Below are 17,655 nucleotides of genomic sequence, written 5' to 3'. Positions count from 1 at the left end.
GGGCCACTGACATGCAACGCCAGTCTCCCTTCAGCAAATCTTTTGGACTGTTTTTGTCTGTAAACACCCAGCATCTATTTGTGTCCCACAATCATTTTATATGACCTTGCTCACATGGCCCGTCTCTCCAAACTACCACTCAAAACGTGGTGTCTCACATTGAGGAGTCTGAAAACAAGTTGTTGTATCTATAATAGGACTAGTGCTTTGTGGAAGACTGCTCTTGCCCCAGGAGATATTTTCCCCTCGGACACTGGGCTCACAAAAGCAGCCAGTGTACTGCGGCAATTCCCTTCCTAATCTTCAGTATCCTCTTAACCCCCCACCCTCGTCACCCAAACCCTCCCATCTCGCTCTCCTTCATCTTCTCCATCAATATAATAAGTCTACAGTGCCCATAATTTGGTGTCATGTCTCTGACCTCTGGCTCATGAGCAGCCACAGTGAGCACCACGCTGATAAGCAGAGGGATCCATTTTTCTGCATTGGATTTGGCTAATAAAGATAGACAAGCAGCTTGTCGATAGCCCTCCGCTCGTGACGCCTCGCCTGCAAAGCTGCACTGGGTATTTGTGCTGGGTTTCGATCTCTATGTCACTTAAACGTCGAAAATTTGGGGGCGTTTGGTGTGAGGATATTCTCATTGCACAATATCAACCACAATTTACTGTGTGATTTGACCAAACACCTGCTTGAAGTGCAGCTGTTTCTACCACTTATCCTAGCATTGTAAATTCCCTGTGATCAGCCAGTAACACAATTTATGTCTGGAAAATGTGTACCACGCACATTTTGTGAAAGTCAAAAGAGTCAATGTATCCAGCGGAAGGTTTGAGGTGAACGGTGAATATAGCGGATTAAGTTTGAAGACATTTTATAGCTTGAAATCCTGAGAACATATATTCTGTTTTGAACTAGAGGGGGCATTATTTAAACAGATTTTTAGTGCGGTATGGACTTTTCAGTCCTAGCTGATCATATTTGGGTCATTTCCTCTGCACTAGCATATATTTTTTGGAGCCCCCTATAATTGATAAGGGTGCCCTCTGTTGACATGATATTGCATTACAACTGTTTTTATCCACTTCCACATTTGGTTACTTCTAAGTGGAGAGAAGAATTGTATACAATTTCATATTATTCTTAATGGTTCTACTAACAGTTTAAAAGAAAATAAATATTTGGTAAAAGGAAAAGCAATTCCATTGCCAAGTAATGACAATTACAATAGGCATAATAAACAGCCATTTAACATTTAAAATAATTCTACGTTTACACTGTTTTTTTTTTTTTTTTTTTAGAGGCAGCATAAATGCGATCCAGTAACTGGCTTTTAATATTTAACAGCAATAGTAAATACACAGAAATGTGCTAATATTTATTTTCTTTAGAAAATACCCATGATAAAAACGCATACGTGTGTCTTTACACGTGTTCATACACTGTAAAAAGTGATAAGTTGACTTAACTTAAAAAAACTGAGGAAACCCGTTGCCTTAAAATTTTTAAGTAAATGATAATTAAAAAAAATAAGTTAAGTGAATTGTCAAGTTTTTAAAATTATTATTTACTTAATAATTTTAAGGCAACGGGTTTCCTCAATTTTTTTTAAGTTAAGTCAACGTATCACTTTTTACAGTGTATTAATAACTACACAAAACAAATATCACAGCTGAAAGCTTTAGCCTATGTGTTTGATTCATTAAAAACACGACTCGTTAGACTCATTTGTTTGGGAATCGGACTACACCTTTGTTGTTTTTGACTCGTGAAAAAGAATCAGCTCATATGAGTCATTCATTGAGGAATCGGACTACATTGAAGGCAAGGTATAGCTATATCCGAAACCACTCCCTGTCCCCTATATAGTGCCCTATATCGTTTGTCGGCCATTTTGTAGTGGTGTCCCAATTCTGAATGAACAACTTCATTTCCTACATTCCTTTCTGATATAGTGCACTCAACTGCCATACGCTGTATATATGGATTAGTAAATGAGTGAGCGATTTCAGACAAAGAGTATTTGTTTATTTTTCATTCACTAAAAATAACCGACTCATTTGTTTATTGTAGACTGCTTTGCAGTGTTATGGACCCATTAAAGTATTGCAGAAAACTCAGAAAGCATTTTAGCATTTAGTACGTGATTTATAACTTTTGAAAATGGAACAACTCGATGTAATCTGGTTTTCAGCTCTTCCCACAGTCGCATTTATGGACACAACATGGCTGTGTAATGGTTAAATCACTGACAGTAGCCCACAGAAGACATCAGGGAGCAACTGGGTGAGTAAATCCCGTTGAAGCGGAGGTGCCATGCACTGCACAAGCCTGAGATGGCAGCTGAATTCCGCTGTCCTTCCGCCGCATCCCACAATGCACACGTAGCTGGCTACCGACACACTTTGCTCTTGCACTGTGAAAGAGGCCTGAGGACGGACACCCAGCTCCACTGACCTGCATTAGAAAAGTTCAGCCAGCCTCTCTAGCTGTGACGCATGGACAGTGACTGGATGTCTTCATTGGTCAATTGGCTGAAACATCAATTTTCACCCTTTTAAGAGGGACAAATAGCCGTTCAAAATTAAAACAAACTGAATCAGCGTGAATCATCTTCTGAGTTCTTTCGGAGGCCTATCCAACTGCGATTAGAGCAAAAACAGAAGAAAGTCAGTGAGCTGCAGTCAATTTTTATATGTGTTTTGAATTTCCTCCTTTACATCTCATGATTAACAGTAGGAAAAGTCTGTGTATTTTCTTTTGTGAATTTAGAGAGCATTTCAGAGTCACAGTTAAATGTGTAGGTTGCATATACAGTAAAATCTCCAAATTGCAAATAGCATTTTCTGGATCATCCCACTAACATCCATCTTTATGATGCAACCCGCTGGGCAGCCGGAGAGCAGAAGATGAATGTTTGTGATGGTGAGTGACTCACTGAAGACACATTTGACACAGCTGACTTGTCTAATGACATGTAGGATTGAACAGAGGCAAAAGAGGGATGTAGATAAGGAAACATCTGTCCTGTTCTTCAACTGTTCTCCTCTCCCATATGGAAAAGCCTGTTTCTCTGTGCACATTTGTTTCCAATTCATTGGTGTTCAGCAAGAGGAGCTCCTTTTTTAACAGGAAGAGAGGCTGGGGCATGGCCTGATCTCTCGATTTCTTGATATTATTCAGGGTATACAGTACATTTGATCAGTCCATGCACTGCTTGAGAATCTAACCTTTGACCTTAAAGGGATGGTTCACCCAAAAATGTTCCTTCTGTTATCATTTACTCACCCTCATGTTCTTCCAAACCTGTATGAATTTCTATCTTCTGTTGAACATGAAAGAAGATATTTTTGCACAGTGTGTTTAGCCAAATAGTTGTACTCATTGAACCAAATGGTACTCATTGATTTCCATTGTATGGGGGAAAAAAAATAAGGATGATTGTGATATTGATTTTATACAACAGCTCAATAAGCAATAAATTAATATTAAGAGACTTACCTTTTAGACACCATATTGCCTGTTTTTGCTCCATTTCGCCAACACTGTTTTTTTGCGTCTCTGAGCAACAAGATGTTTAGTTCCTGAATGAATCAACCGTTAAATGATTCGGTTCAGTCGCAATGACTCACTTGTTAACAGTGACTTGCTGCCACCTACTGGCGGTTTTAATTTCACATTCAAAGTATCTGTTCATTTTAAAATAATTTCAAATATCAGTATTTAATGTTTTATGTTTAAAGTATCAAAACATTATGCATTTGTAACTGCAGGTTAAAGCACTCCATGTCCTAAACAGTGTGTAAATACATCTAAATGCCACTTCAGATGCAACTTCTGCAAAGATTAATTTTGTTGATACTGGTTTCATTTGTTTGGTAACAGCCTAAATGTCCTATTATTCAAACTGACTGATTAAATGTAACAAAAAATGGCTTTATTAAAAGTAAAATTACCCATAAAAGGTAAAAATCAATTTAAACTTACATGAAAAGATTAATTTCTATCACTGATGTGAACTGACCACGCAGAATATGAAGAATATCAAAAACTGGTAGTCAGATATCAGCACAATAACACACTCGGCAAAATATCGTCTAATTATCATTATCGAAAAAATCCCCAAAAATATCGAGATATTGCAATATTGATGATTGAAATTTGTATTTGAAGAACAGTCAGAATTATTATATTTTTTTTAGGTTCAGACAGTAATGTGTCCCTTATTGGAAGTTTTAGAAGATTAAAAAGATAAAGAGTTTTATAGAAAACAAAACAATTAGTGCTAATAAAAATATTTAAAATCAAATAAATTAAATATTCAATGTAAAAATTGGAGAATTTGCTATTAAACCCATATTGATTGACATTGAACACTGTATTTTAATATTACATTTTAATATAATACTGTTGCAACCACCAATATATATTTCAAATGTCAAAAACCATTTGTAATTTTTATGGAAAAAACTTTTATAGTAAAAACATTTTAATTGGTTAATTGTAAGTTACCTTATACATATATGGTGAAAAATGGTAAATAGTTGGTAAATAGTTTACCATTATAATGCACATAATTTTAGTGTAAAATGATCACATTTATGGTATAAGTGATATACCATATATCGTTTATGGTATAAGTAATATACCTAAGCATAAAATACCATATAATTTAAGGTGAAAACAGTAAAAGAACATTCCTAGGAGTCTGTGCTCTTTAAATATGATTATATTTGATGTGAATGATTTTTTTCTTCTAATTCTTGTTATCAGTAATGTACATTAGGGTGTTTAGTGTTGGATTTTATGTTACTTAATATTTATTGCATTATTTTATGTATGTAGAGAAAGATACTGTTACACAATGAATTTCTGGCAACCACATCTGCTGTAGAGTACAGAAGATTTATGTCAATTTTTCAGCAGGAAGTGTGAGGACAAGATATAGTTTGCATAGCTGATTTTGGCCAAATTATCCAAGGCTCTTTACAGTACTGTGATATGTGTGAGTAATCTCATGTGTTAATGATGTTTTCTACTTTAACATACAGTATGAGCAATGTTTAGAGCAAGGCCTCTCAGTGCTGGCTAATGAGGTGTTACAAACATGTAAACCAAGCCAAGTATTAACAGAAAAACCTCTGTTCTCCATTACCATTGCTATGTGAATCCATAGCACCATGACCAACAACCCAAATGCAAACATGTTGGCAGAATATAAAAGTCAGGCAAAGAGTACGAACAAAGAGAGTAAGGGGGGGAAAGAAACATTATACCATGATGTTTGGGTGTAAATCTCCCGTGTGTAAGGGGATTTTGAGGTTTTCAGAGGAAGGGATGGTAAATCGATGGAGTCCATATGTTAACGGAGGTCAGGGTCTTCTGTAAGTGACATTACGCATTGCAAAACCAGAGCCGACTACCAGATAAAGGCAACTATAGCCTGTGTGGAAGCTAATGCATGAATCCTAGTTAATTCATTAAAAATAGTAGCTATATGTGACCCTGGACCACAAAACCAGTTGCAAGTAGCACGGGTATATTTGTAGCAATAGCCTGGGTCAAAATAATCGATTTTTCTTTTGTGCCAAAAATCATTAGGATATTAAGTAAAGATCATGTTCCATGAATACATATTTAGTAAATTTCCTACCGTAAATATATCAAAAAAATTTTGATTAGTAATATGCATTGCCAAGAAATTTAATTTGGACAACTAAGGCTATTTTCTCAATATTTTGATTTCTTTGCACCCTCAGATTCCAGATTTTCAAATAGTTGTATCTCAGCCAAATATTGTCCTACCCCTAACAAACTATACTGTACATCAATGGAAAGCTTATTTATTCAGCTTTCAGATTATATCTCATTTGAACCCTTATGACTGGTTTTGTGGTCTAGGGTCACATATAGCAGCATTACTTCAGTCTGCAGTGTCACATGATCCTTCAGAAATCATGCTTGGAAGCTACTGTATGAAACAATAGGAAGATATTGTTATCCGTCATCCCGCAGCAGCATATTTGTTCATGAATATCTGTCTTTATTCCAGAAGGCTGACCTGTACTAACAGTGACTAAACTGTATTCTGTAAATTCAACTCATATCCTGTAAGAAGTATCACAAATCTTCGCGATGGGGTGGGCGATACGGAAAAAATATAATATCACGTTTTTTTTTAGTTTTTTTTTTAAATCTCACGATTCACGATTTTATCACGATTCTTTGTCATGTTGGTTTTACTATTTTGCAAGTTGTCTGAGCATTACAGGCAAACTAATTTCCCTATTATAAAGACAAAGCCTTTCAAGGTAACAAAACATAAAATAAAATAAAAAGTGGCAGATATTTAGGTCAAAGTGGGCGAAGATAAAAATCTTTGTTCTATTATTGTCCATTACAACTACACATAATATACAAATAAAACAAACAGTGCTTTATTTTCAGGTACAAGGTGTATTTAGCAGAAGCATTCAAGAAATTGACTGAACAAATATAAAAACAAAACACTATATAGACTGATTCCTAAAGCAACCGTATTAAAGTTCTTCAGTCAAGAGCAGTGAGTGATTTTTCTCTTTGGGTGTTTTGTTGTTTTATTAACGTTAAAGGAATATTTCACCCAAAAATTTTAATTCTGTCATCTGTCTGTCAGTTCTTTCGTAGTGTTATTTTTATACCACCGTTTACTCACTCAAAAGTTGTTTTAAACTTGAATGAGTTTCTTCCTTCTTCTGAACATAAATGCTATTTTGAGAAACGTGGAACAGTTGCTGGTCCACACAGTGACTTCCATAGTAGTTTTTTTCTTCCTACTATCAAATTGTTGACCAGCAACTGTTTTGGTTCTTCAAAATATCTTCTTTTGTGTTCAGCACAAGAAAGAAATTACTACAGGTTTGGGACAAGGTGACAGTGAGTAAATAATGACAGAAATTTAATTTTAGGGTGATCTATCCCTTTAATGAGAGTCGGCTGCATGTTTAATAGGCCTACTGTTCCTTTAAGACCTGCATGCATCTAATATACAGGCACGCATCCGTTTTTCTCTCAGCTGTTTACTTTCATTTTAGACATAACCAACTGAACAGTTCAGTAATCAGGAGCTGTTTGACAAGCTTTTGCGCGCGCTTCTGGTGTATGCGCTCAGAGAAAGCGCACGTCGTGAATGAAACATTTAAATAATGTATTTTTTGTGATTGGGAATAAGTGCGGTGTTCTGTGAGAGTAACTCTACCGCTGAGTTAACACTGATGTGAATGCATGTGGCTTGTACATATATGACGGCGGCGTCAGAACTGCAGCTGATAGAATGTGCGCTGTAGCGCGATACTACGATATTTCTTCAAAAGCAGATCGTGGAGACATTTTTATGGCCCACTATCAAAAATCGTCACATCGCACACCCCTACTTCACGATAAGGTCCATCGTGTCCCACTTGATGCATAGTGAACTGGTGAATTTCCCTCTCCCACTACCAACTAAATAGCCTGTAAATCTAATCACAGGCTTATCCAGCCCTCCTCGGATTCCTCCTCAATGGCTCCTCTTGTTTCCCCATTCGAGAGGATCGCGCTATGCAACATTTCATCACCATCGCCTCATAAAGACATCAGTCTCTCCCATGATGGCGGGAAGAAGGAGGGACACTGTGAGCAGTGAAGCTGTGAGTCATTGCTATAATCCCAGTGTCTTTATTACTTGGTATGGCAACATTTCCTACAGCTGCGTGCTGCCGCGGGATCAGTTGTCTCCTCGGCGCGGGAGGAGGCTCTTAGCTGTAATGGAGGCCGAGGGCAGCAAGCTGAAGGTGTTGATTTGACGTTAGGTGCGAGTGATACAAGGCATGTGGGGCTGGTCTGAGGACAGAGAGAAGAAACTCGAAAAGCTCTACAGGCATACATGTCATGCATATTGTATCTAAGACATGTTGAAAGCATAATAAAAACACCCTGTTATGTGGAGCAACACAGTGCTGCCGCTCTGAAAATTGGGCAGTTTAAGTTGTTTTGGAGGCTTTTTGTAGCTGCTTATTGAGCTTAATTTGTGTGGATTTTTTTTTTTTTTTTCCTTTTTCAGCAAGAGGAAATGTGTGTCCTAATATGGTCATATTTCCTAGATTACTCATTCAAAAAGTTAATAAAATAGCAGCTATATCATAACATTTTAAGGAAAATCTGTTGACTCAAAACCACCACATTTTAGATGATCTAATATTTCCATGACATATGTGACCCTGGACCACAAAACCAGTCATAAGCAACACAGGTATGTTTGTAGCAATAGCCAAAAATACATTGTATGGGTCAAAATGATCGATTTTTGATCATGTTCCATGAAGATATTTTGTAAATTTCATACTGTAAATTTATCAAAGCTTAAATATTTGATTAGTAATATGCATTGCTTTCCAATATTTTCTCAATATTTAGATTTTTTTGCACCCTCAAGATTCCAGATTTTCAAATAGTTATATCTCAGCCAAATATTGTCAAACCATGCATCAATGGAAATCTTATTTATTCAGCTTTTAGAAAATCTGAATTTCAAAACAATTGACCCTCATGACTGGTTTAGTGGTCCAGGGTCACATATATAATGTACAATACCATTCAAAAGTTGTAACAATTTTTTATTTATTATTATTTATTTATTACAATTTTTTGAAAGAAGTCTTACCATTTATTTGATAAAAATACAGTAAAAACAGTTATACTGTGAAGTATTACAATTCAAAAGCTCTATTTGAATATATAAAATTGTAATTTATTCATTTTATCTATTATTAAATAGTTGTGCTGCTTGATATTTTTATGAAAACTGTAATACTCCCCAAATTATTTAATGAATAGAAAGTTCTAAAGAAAAGCATGTATTTTAAATAGAACATGTTTGTAACATTATAAGTGGCTTTCCTGTCTGTCACTTTTGATAAATTTATTGCATCCTTGCTGAATAAAATAATTCATTTATTAAAAAAATATAGTGGGATTTCATTTTAATTTACAGTACATTACTGTCTTTTCATACTGTAGTTTCAGTAATATTTACAGTATTATTACCATATTGTGATTTATAGTATTAGTTCTCTTGTTTATTTTCATTTAGTTTAACCTTTTTTTTTTTACCTCTAAAAAAACTAACCAGTTGCGGTACAGCACTGTAAACCATATGTTTTACCACACCAACCCCATAAAAATCACAATATCTCGTGAGCATAAATCCTGATAATATTCTTTTTAATTTTCTTAATAACATTTTCTTTTTAAAAGTACAAATTACAAATCTTGACCTCTAGGATGCACTTATTAATCTGATACACATAATTTCAGGATGATGTGAACATCAAGAGTGTGATCATCTTTAAGCTATCAAACTATTATTTTTTATAGCTTTTTAAATGTCCAGTATAAATGTAAAGAGCAAAATAATATAATGCATTTAAACTGAAATAAATTACACTATGATTAGACTGCAGTTGATTTTCATTTATTATTACCCAGATTTCTGAGTATCCAAATTTCTAATTTCATGTCTAACATTTCTTTAAATGTCTTAGTGAAATAGTTCACTTTGATGAGTGAGTGTTATTGTGAATTAATAGTAGTTTGTTACAAAGACAAAGATTACAAACTCCAGAAAAAAACTGTCTTGCAAAAACATGCAAAGTTTTAAGAGATGCTACACAATACAGTGGATTGTTCATTTTTGCTGTGTAGGCGAAGTCAGATTCATTGAATTGATCATAAAAAAAAAAAAAGATGTTTTTATTTGCAGGAGGGAAAAGAATAGCTCAGAGTAATTAGTTTACAAAAGGCTTTTTGTTCTTTCCCTCCCTGCGTCTGGAGCGGCTTTCCCCTGCTTTACGACAACAAAGAGGGCTAGAAAAGAAAGTTGGGTGTTTAGGAAGATACTGTGCTATGGCTGATTTAAGTTTGCAGCGTTTCACAGATGGCACAGCGGGTGTATTTGCATCGTTAGTGTTTCTCAATCTAATCCCCATTCTTATGAGGTTACCTGGTTTACAAGCAAGTTTAATAAGCGTTCCCTCACTATGATCATATGCACATCATAAGCTTCTTTTGTGAGAAATAAAATAAATAAAAACACTCAGACGTCTGTATAGAGAGAAATAGCTGGTGAATCTCTGCGGTGAGACCCTAAAGCCCAGCTGCATATTTTGGTAATCACCACAGAGGCTGCTGGATTTGCACACAGTCATAGAAATAGGCTGGCTCAAGTCTCCCAAATCTTTGTTTAATCCAGTGTTTCAGTGAATGCTTTTAAGGCTCCCAGCTATTAAATATATCAATGTAACATAATGCAAACTGCTGCTTTAAAGTGCCTACTTATTTAATGTTCACTGGATACAAAATAAATATGGGATACAAATTAAATGTGTCTCATTTTTCAAACTGACCTTGATTTACAAGCACTACTACAGGCACTCTTTATTTTATATAATTTTATTTAAAATATTTAGTTTCATAGTTTTGACATCACATAAATACATTTAAATTAAAAATATGTAATTATTTTGGCATCTTTTTATTGACACACTTGTGAAGTCAATTATCCAGCAAGTGCACAGCACCTCACTCTTAACTAAACAAATACTACCATCTAGTGGCAGAATTGGGAAATAAGCTTCTCAAACATAGTCCTGGAAGACCCAGGTATACTGCATATTTTGGACGTATTCCATAGAGGCTCCAAAAACTGAATTTGATGTTTCAGATTCAAAATGTGCAGAGTCAACATATTAGGATTGAAAACCACTGCACTACGCATGGTATGACATATTTATTAGGCTTTAGGGAAATATTGTTCCCAGCCTTGTGAATTTTAGTCAGACATTTATAGGGCTGTTGTCAAAATCGTTCTAGTGTGCTGAAACTTACGTTTCTTAAAAATGACCACAATGCACTGCAAAATCCTTCAGCCTCAAAAAAAGGCATATTTTATGATATCACTATTATGAAAGAATTCGAACTGATCAGTTGAGTGAATGGTTCAATGATTAATTTAGAATGCCTCTTGGCCAATCAAATTCTGAATTGAGAATGTAGCCTATTTTAGACTGGAACTAAATGTTGTATAGTTTTAAAGACCTATTCAGAGAAACGAGTGTGCAGCCATCTTTGGAATTTTGTCTTTGAACTTCTGTTTTTGTTTAGCTCTATAGCAGGGATCCTCAAATCTGGTCCACGAGATCCTAATCAAACACACCTGAGCATGCTAATCAGTGTCTTCAAGATCATTAGAAAATCACAGGTAGGTGAGTTTGATCAGGGTTGGAGCTTAACTCTGCAGCAGATTGGCCCTCCAGGGAAAGATTTGAGGAACCCTGCTCTATAGCATCACTGTTGAAGAGTAGGCTAATTAGCTGGTGAAGTGTTAAATCAAAAATTATTTACTTAAATTTCCAAATGCCAATATTCCAAATCAAATTTTTACAAGCTTGAAATTTCAAATGTTTTATCATTACATATAGACTGTTATTACTAATACTTTGTCTTTTGTGTGTCATCTCTATCTGCAGATGCTGCTGTGAGCTGCTTCAATATTGTTATACCACGTCTGGAACGAATAGCCTAAAGAAAACAAAACCAGCAACGTCTGCTCGCGTGAAAGAATTTGATAGTTACTGCAATAAGACCATCGTTGCCTCCGCGGTGACGTCATGTCCTAACGTGTCGTGGATTACCTCACACAGCGACTCTCACAAATGGCGTCATAAACACCGATTTGCTTCGTTGCGCTGCACTGCTGCTCGCGTGCATCCGCGCTAGAGCTGGGAGCAGCGGGAGTTGTTCAGTGTCTATGTTGTTGTTGTTTTGTATTAGGAATTCCCCGACATCATCTCACAGCGAGAACGCATGTTTCACAATCGAGAGGTAAGACAGCTCGCGTGCACGAGAACGCAAATGTATGTTTACAACTCTGAGCGCGAGCATATTTGCAGACATCAGTCAGGCATACATGAAAATCAGATATGTAAAATGTATTTAGCATTATATAGAAAAAAAAATAAACAAATAGGTCCACCTGTGGTGGATTCCTCTGTCAAGGACAGTTCGGATATTTAATAAAATTTTAAACGGGCTATAAATCAGCGCGTGCTCCCGTGCTGCGTCGTCCTGCTTGACCTCGTTGACCCTGATCATGACCTAACCTTGTACATGACTTTATCTGTATTTTTCTTGTTGAAGAAGTGGCTTCTTCAACTTTTGCATAGTCATTGCATATTTTACCCATTGCATATTATTGCATGTAGCTCAGATGTAAATAAAGGGCAGGGAGCTTTAGTGGTATGTGGAGACTAACCTTCATTAATCTATAATGCTAATCTCACCTGGTTGTAACCCCATGGCAAACAAGGTAACATTGCCTTAACCATGTACTGTCCTGTGTGGTGGTGTTAAGCATTTGAACGGAGCACTATCCTCTTTACCTTTTTACTCTTTGTATTAGTTTCTTAGGTTGTCACTGCATTTCATTGCTTAAGGTGATCTCAGACTAATGGATTTGTCATTTAAGTAGATAAGTATTAATAGACATGATGAATTAGGGCTTTAGTTTTTTGGGACTCCTGTGATGAAGTTACAGTATATAAATAGGGACTGACAATATATCTACCAAATTTGTTATTGGCCAATTTTAGACTTTTCTTTTTTTTTTTTTTTTTTCATTTATTGTTATTGGATGATATTAAATATTTCATTGTGCATGCTCAGTTTCTCTGTTTACACATTTAAATGACCTTTGCTGTCTGGTCACATAAAGTTCATCTTTGACAACTTTAAAATATTTAATAACACCGTTGTTAAATGTAATCTTTAGCAAATCTGAGATCTCACTTGTAGCATTTCAGACATTTGATTTTAGGTTTTAGAGTTTTATATAGTTTTAATATTGGTCATTTATCAATTATTGGCCATAGCATAAAATAATTACATGCTCATCTGTATTGATCAGAATATTGTGCATCAATATAAAGAACTTTTGGAGCATTTAAGAGTGAAAATTAATATTTATTATTCTAAAACACAAATATGAGACATGATTGCATTTAATTGGAAGTGGATGTGATTGTCCTAATTTTGTGTGAAATTGATTTTATATTTGCACAGTGGATTTCAACATTGTATTTATATTTGCAAAATATTTATCTGTTATGTTGATTCAAAGTTTTTCTGATGCTTTTAATAATCTAACAACATCACTGGATTTAATGTAACTTTTTTCACAACAACAAGGCATCAAATTTCTGTTTTCAGAGCAAGTGACACCATCAGTATTTGACCTCCTAAATGAAATTTAATATCCATTGTCAGAGGACAGTTGAAAACATAATGCCAGTCACTGCTGTTTTTGCTCAATGCTGCTGCCCTTGGTAAAAAGACACTTGTTCAAAACATGGTTCAGAGAACGAATCTGTCCATTCAGCACCTCGTATACTTTTTATTGCCAAAGCTGAAGCAGCAGTAAACACCGATATGAACTTTGAATAAAACATTTTGGGAAATGAATTCAGCATGGTAATATATATATATATATATATATATATATATATATATATATATATATATATACACGCACGTACATGCATACAACCCGAATTCCGGAAATGTTGGGACGTTTTTTTTAAATTTGAATAAAATGAAAACTAAAATACTTTTAAATCACATGATTCAATATTTTATTCACAATAGAACATAGAGAACATAACAAATGTTTAAACATTTTTTCATTTTTTATCCACTAAATTAGCTCATTTCAAATATGATGTCTGCTACAGGTCTCAAAAAAGTTGTCACGGGGGCAACAAAGGGCTGAAAAAGCAAGACATTTTGAAAAGATTCAGCTTTGAGAACATCTAGCAACTAATTAAGTTAATTGACATCAGGTCTGTAACATAAAAGGGATGTCTTGGAGAGGCAGAGTCTCTCAGAAGTAAAGATGGGCAGAGGCTCTCCAATCTGTGAACGAATACGTAAAAAGATTGTGGAGTACTTTAAAAACAACGTTCCTCAACGTCAAATTGCAAAGGCTTTAGCAAATCTCATCATCTACAGTGCGTAACATCATCAAAAGATTCAGAGAAACTGGAGAAATCTCTGTGCGTAAGGGACAAGGCCGAAGACCTTTGTTGGATGCCCGTGGTCTTTGGGCCCTCAGACGACACTGCATCACTCATCGGCACAATTCTATCATTGACATTACTAAATGGGCCCAGGAATACTTCCAGAAACCACTGTCGGTAAATCCAATCCGCTGTACCATCTGCAGATGCCAACTAAAGCTCAATTATGCAAAAAGGAAGCCATATGTGAACATGGTCCAGAAGTGCCATCGTGTACTGTGGGCCAAGGCTCATTTAAAATGGACTGTTTCAAAGTGGAAAAGTGTTCTATGGTCAGGCGAGTCCAAATTTGACATTCTTATTGGATATCACAGACCCCATGTCCTCCGGGCTAAAGAGGAGGGAGACTTTCCAGCGTGTCATCGGCGTTCAGTTCAAAAACCAGCATCTCTGATGATATGGGGGTGCATAAGTGCATACAGTATGGGCAGCTTGCATGTTTTGGAAGGCACTATGAATGCTGAAAGGTATATAAAGGTTTTAGGGCAACATATGCTCCCCTCCAGACGACGTGTATTGCACAGCATGGCTTCGTAGTAGAAGAGTGCCTGCAGTCCAGATCTTTCACCTATAGAGAACATTTGACCCATCATTAAACGAAAAATACGTCAAAGACGACCACAAACTCTTCAGCATCTGGAAACCTATATCAGGCAAGAATGGGACCAAATTCCAACACCAAAACTCCAGAAACTCATAATCTTGATGCCCAGACGTCTTCAAACTGTTTTGTAAAGAAGAGGAGATGCTACACCATGGTAAACATGCCCCCGTCCCAGCTATTTTGAGACCTGTAGCAGGCATCAAACTTGAAACATGCTCATTTTGTGCATAAAATTTGTACATTTCTCAGTTTAAACATATGTTATGTTATCTATGTTCTATTGTGAATAAAATATTGGCTCATGTGATTTGAAAGTCTTTTAGTTTTCATTTTATTCAAATTTAAAAAACGTCCCAACTTTTCCGGAATTCGGGTTGTATATCTGAATATCTAAACTGAAGATGCTGTTTTATCAGATTTTAGTCCTCATTATCAGACGATCTACTGACGTATTAGAATATAAGAATATTTACATATGTATTTATCTATAGCTTCAAAGGTTCAGTTTTCTCACAAGGTTTTTTGCATGACGTAAGTGGTGTGACATAAAAGACTTCAGCTGCTCCAAGCAAGTCTATCACCACAATCTGTAAGACCTGAAGTGACAGAGAGGATGGAAATGTTCCTGTCTCTGTACTTCAAGGACAGGGCCTGTAGCTGAGCTTTGCCATCACCTACTTCAGCAGCTATCACCTCTATTTCCAGTGATGCTCCTTGAGCTTTGGGTGCGAGTTTCAGTAAAGTGTTGAATGTTTAGTTGGATGGAACAAACCCTGTGATGCAGAGTCACTTTATACAGCCCAGACAGAAACCGGAGCTTATCTATAGAAAGTGTTCCTTCACCTCTGTATCCCTGCAAGCAAAGTGATAGTTTAGCCTGGTGGAACTTGTAAAGTGATGAGGTATTTCACTGTTCCATGTGAGTGCACTTACAAATAGGATTTTAAGCGTATTTGGTTCATTATCGTGTCATTCAAACTGATTTTTATTCCAAAAGTACAAAAGGACAAGTAAGCTGAGGTTAGTTGCTAAAGGTGACAACTCTTGAATTTTAGATGTAAAAGCTCTGGAAGGTTGTAGGTTCAAACCCAGCCAGACCAGAATCTCATCACTATTAAAAATAAAATGAGACTTTGTCTCGTGAAGAACTACTATATAGAAAACAAAACTAAACCGATAGTTTAAGCTAAGTTTTAAAATAACAACATTTGTAATGATCATTTGAAAGGACAGTGTTAGAACATTTTCTTTTAACTGTTATTTACTTGCCCTGTAAATTGATCAGCATCCCAGATAGTATATCCATAAAGCATGCTGGGTAGTAGACATGATGATTCAGCATGAATGTTTTGTTCACAAAAAGACAATAGTCAGTTGAAGCACGAGGTTCTTTGGTGGAATGCTTATCTTAAAGGGGTCATCGGATGCCCATTTTCCACAAGTTGATTTGATTCTTTAGGGTCCTAATGAAAAGTCTATAACATACTTTGGTTAAAATTTTTCAATGGTAGTGTAAAAAACACCCTTTTTCCCCTGCCAAAATCAGCTCTGTTTTCAGCACACTGTTCTAGTCCATGTTGCTTTAAATGCTAATGACCTCTGCTCGCCCCGCCCCTCTCTTCCGTGGGGTGACGAGTAGTACTGTAAACTTCAGCCGCGAAACTTGCTAACTAGCACATATTAGGAAAGGCGATTTGCAAAGATTCATAAAAAACCATTATACTCACTTCTTCTGTAGATGAAGCTGGCTCACGATTGATTCGTGTGAACATAAACGCATTTAGGCAGATCGGGGATCGGCGCATTCCTTTCAAAAATGAAAGTAACATTAATCCTCTGCGTCTTCAGTGGCTCAGATGTCGGGAGTAAATGACGACTGCTATATTCATTATTACATCCAACAACAAAACACCTCAATCGCTCAATCGGAGACATTCTTGTCTTCCCCTGCACCAGAGTCGACACAATGGTGGACAGCTCTCAGCTCACTCAGGGCGGGTCTAAGGTAAAACAGCCTTGTCAATCAACTATCGTGGGAGTGGCCTGTGCAGAACTACGTCATCCTGACAGGAATCTCAGAACAGCCTGATTTGAGAAAGGGGATTTTAAAATGGGGATTAAAAAAAAAAAAAACACTGGGTGGATGTGTACACACACTTCCAACATACATTTATGTTCAAACAACATGTAAAGTGAATTTTGCATCCGATGACCCCTTTAATAAATTCTGATAAGGTTCAAAATAAAGGTTGTTTATTGGCATAGATGGTACCATGGAGAAACTTAAACATCCTTGGAACCTTTCCACAAATGGTTCTGTATAGTGGAGCTAAAACCCTTAATAGTTCCCCAAAAGGCATCACTGTGGCATCACTGCAATAACTTCCTTTTGGAATCTTGTGAAAAAATCAAAATAGTTCATCAGAATCATGACCATTTTGAATGAGCTGTGCAATTTTTCTACATGCATCACACATACTTTGCTTAATCCAGATCAGATATTTGTGTAAAACTGTTTGTGAAATCCAATAGAATACATATTGTCATTCCGTCACAATGTGAAATTTTAGCAAGAATGTGTTGCATCAAAAGTCAGCTCTATCAGTCAAGCACCACACTTTTAGAAAGAAAATCATTAGCAACAGACTGTTATCTGTTGCTAATTCTTGTCTAACTAGAGATGAATTGGTCCTTTTCCTAATTTATCTTCAAAGAGTGCATTACAAAGCATTACAAACCAATGGATCAGTAAAAACAGTCAAGCAATATGAAACACCTGTATATTTGTTCATTTATTTGATTTTTTTATTTTTATTTTTTGCATTCCCTATTTATGCATGTTTTGTTTGCCTGATGGTTGAAATGTCATTGTCACAGTATCTCCAGTAAAGACCTACATCTACA

At 36.0% G+C, this 17,655-nt stretch overlaps 1 protein-coding gene across 2 annotated transcripts in view; it reads left to right on the top strand.

Moving 5' to 3' along the window:
* The first annotated feature begins 7,467 nt into the window (after positions 1-7,467).
* kcnab2b (potassium voltage-gated channel subfamily A regulatory beta subunit 2b) overlaps positions 7,468-17,655 on the top strand; it is an 89,441-nt gene continuing 79,253 nt past the window's right edge. Inside the window, exons 1-2 of one of the 2 annotated variants that reach the window (XM_058763020.1) lie at positions 7,468-7,667; positions 11,544-11,898. The gene's annotated coding sequence lies outside the window, so the exon portion shown is untranslated. The remainder of the gene's footprint in view (positions 7,668-11,543; positions 11,899-17,655) is intronic. The other variant, XM_058763019.1, reaches the window with a different exon arrangement.

Source organism: Onychostoma macrolepis, chromosome 23 (genome assembly GCF_012432095.1).
Source record: "Onychostoma macrolepis isolate SWU-2019 chromosome 23, ASM1243209v1, whole genome shotgun sequence".
In the NCBI taxonomy this organism is placed as follows: domain Eukaryota; kingdom Metazoa; phylum Chordata; class Actinopteri; order Cypriniformes; family Cyprinidae; genus Onychostoma; species Onychostoma macrolepis.
The sequence above is the reverse complement of the archived record's forward strand: the minus strand, read 5'-3'. Positions and strand labels throughout refer to the sequence as shown.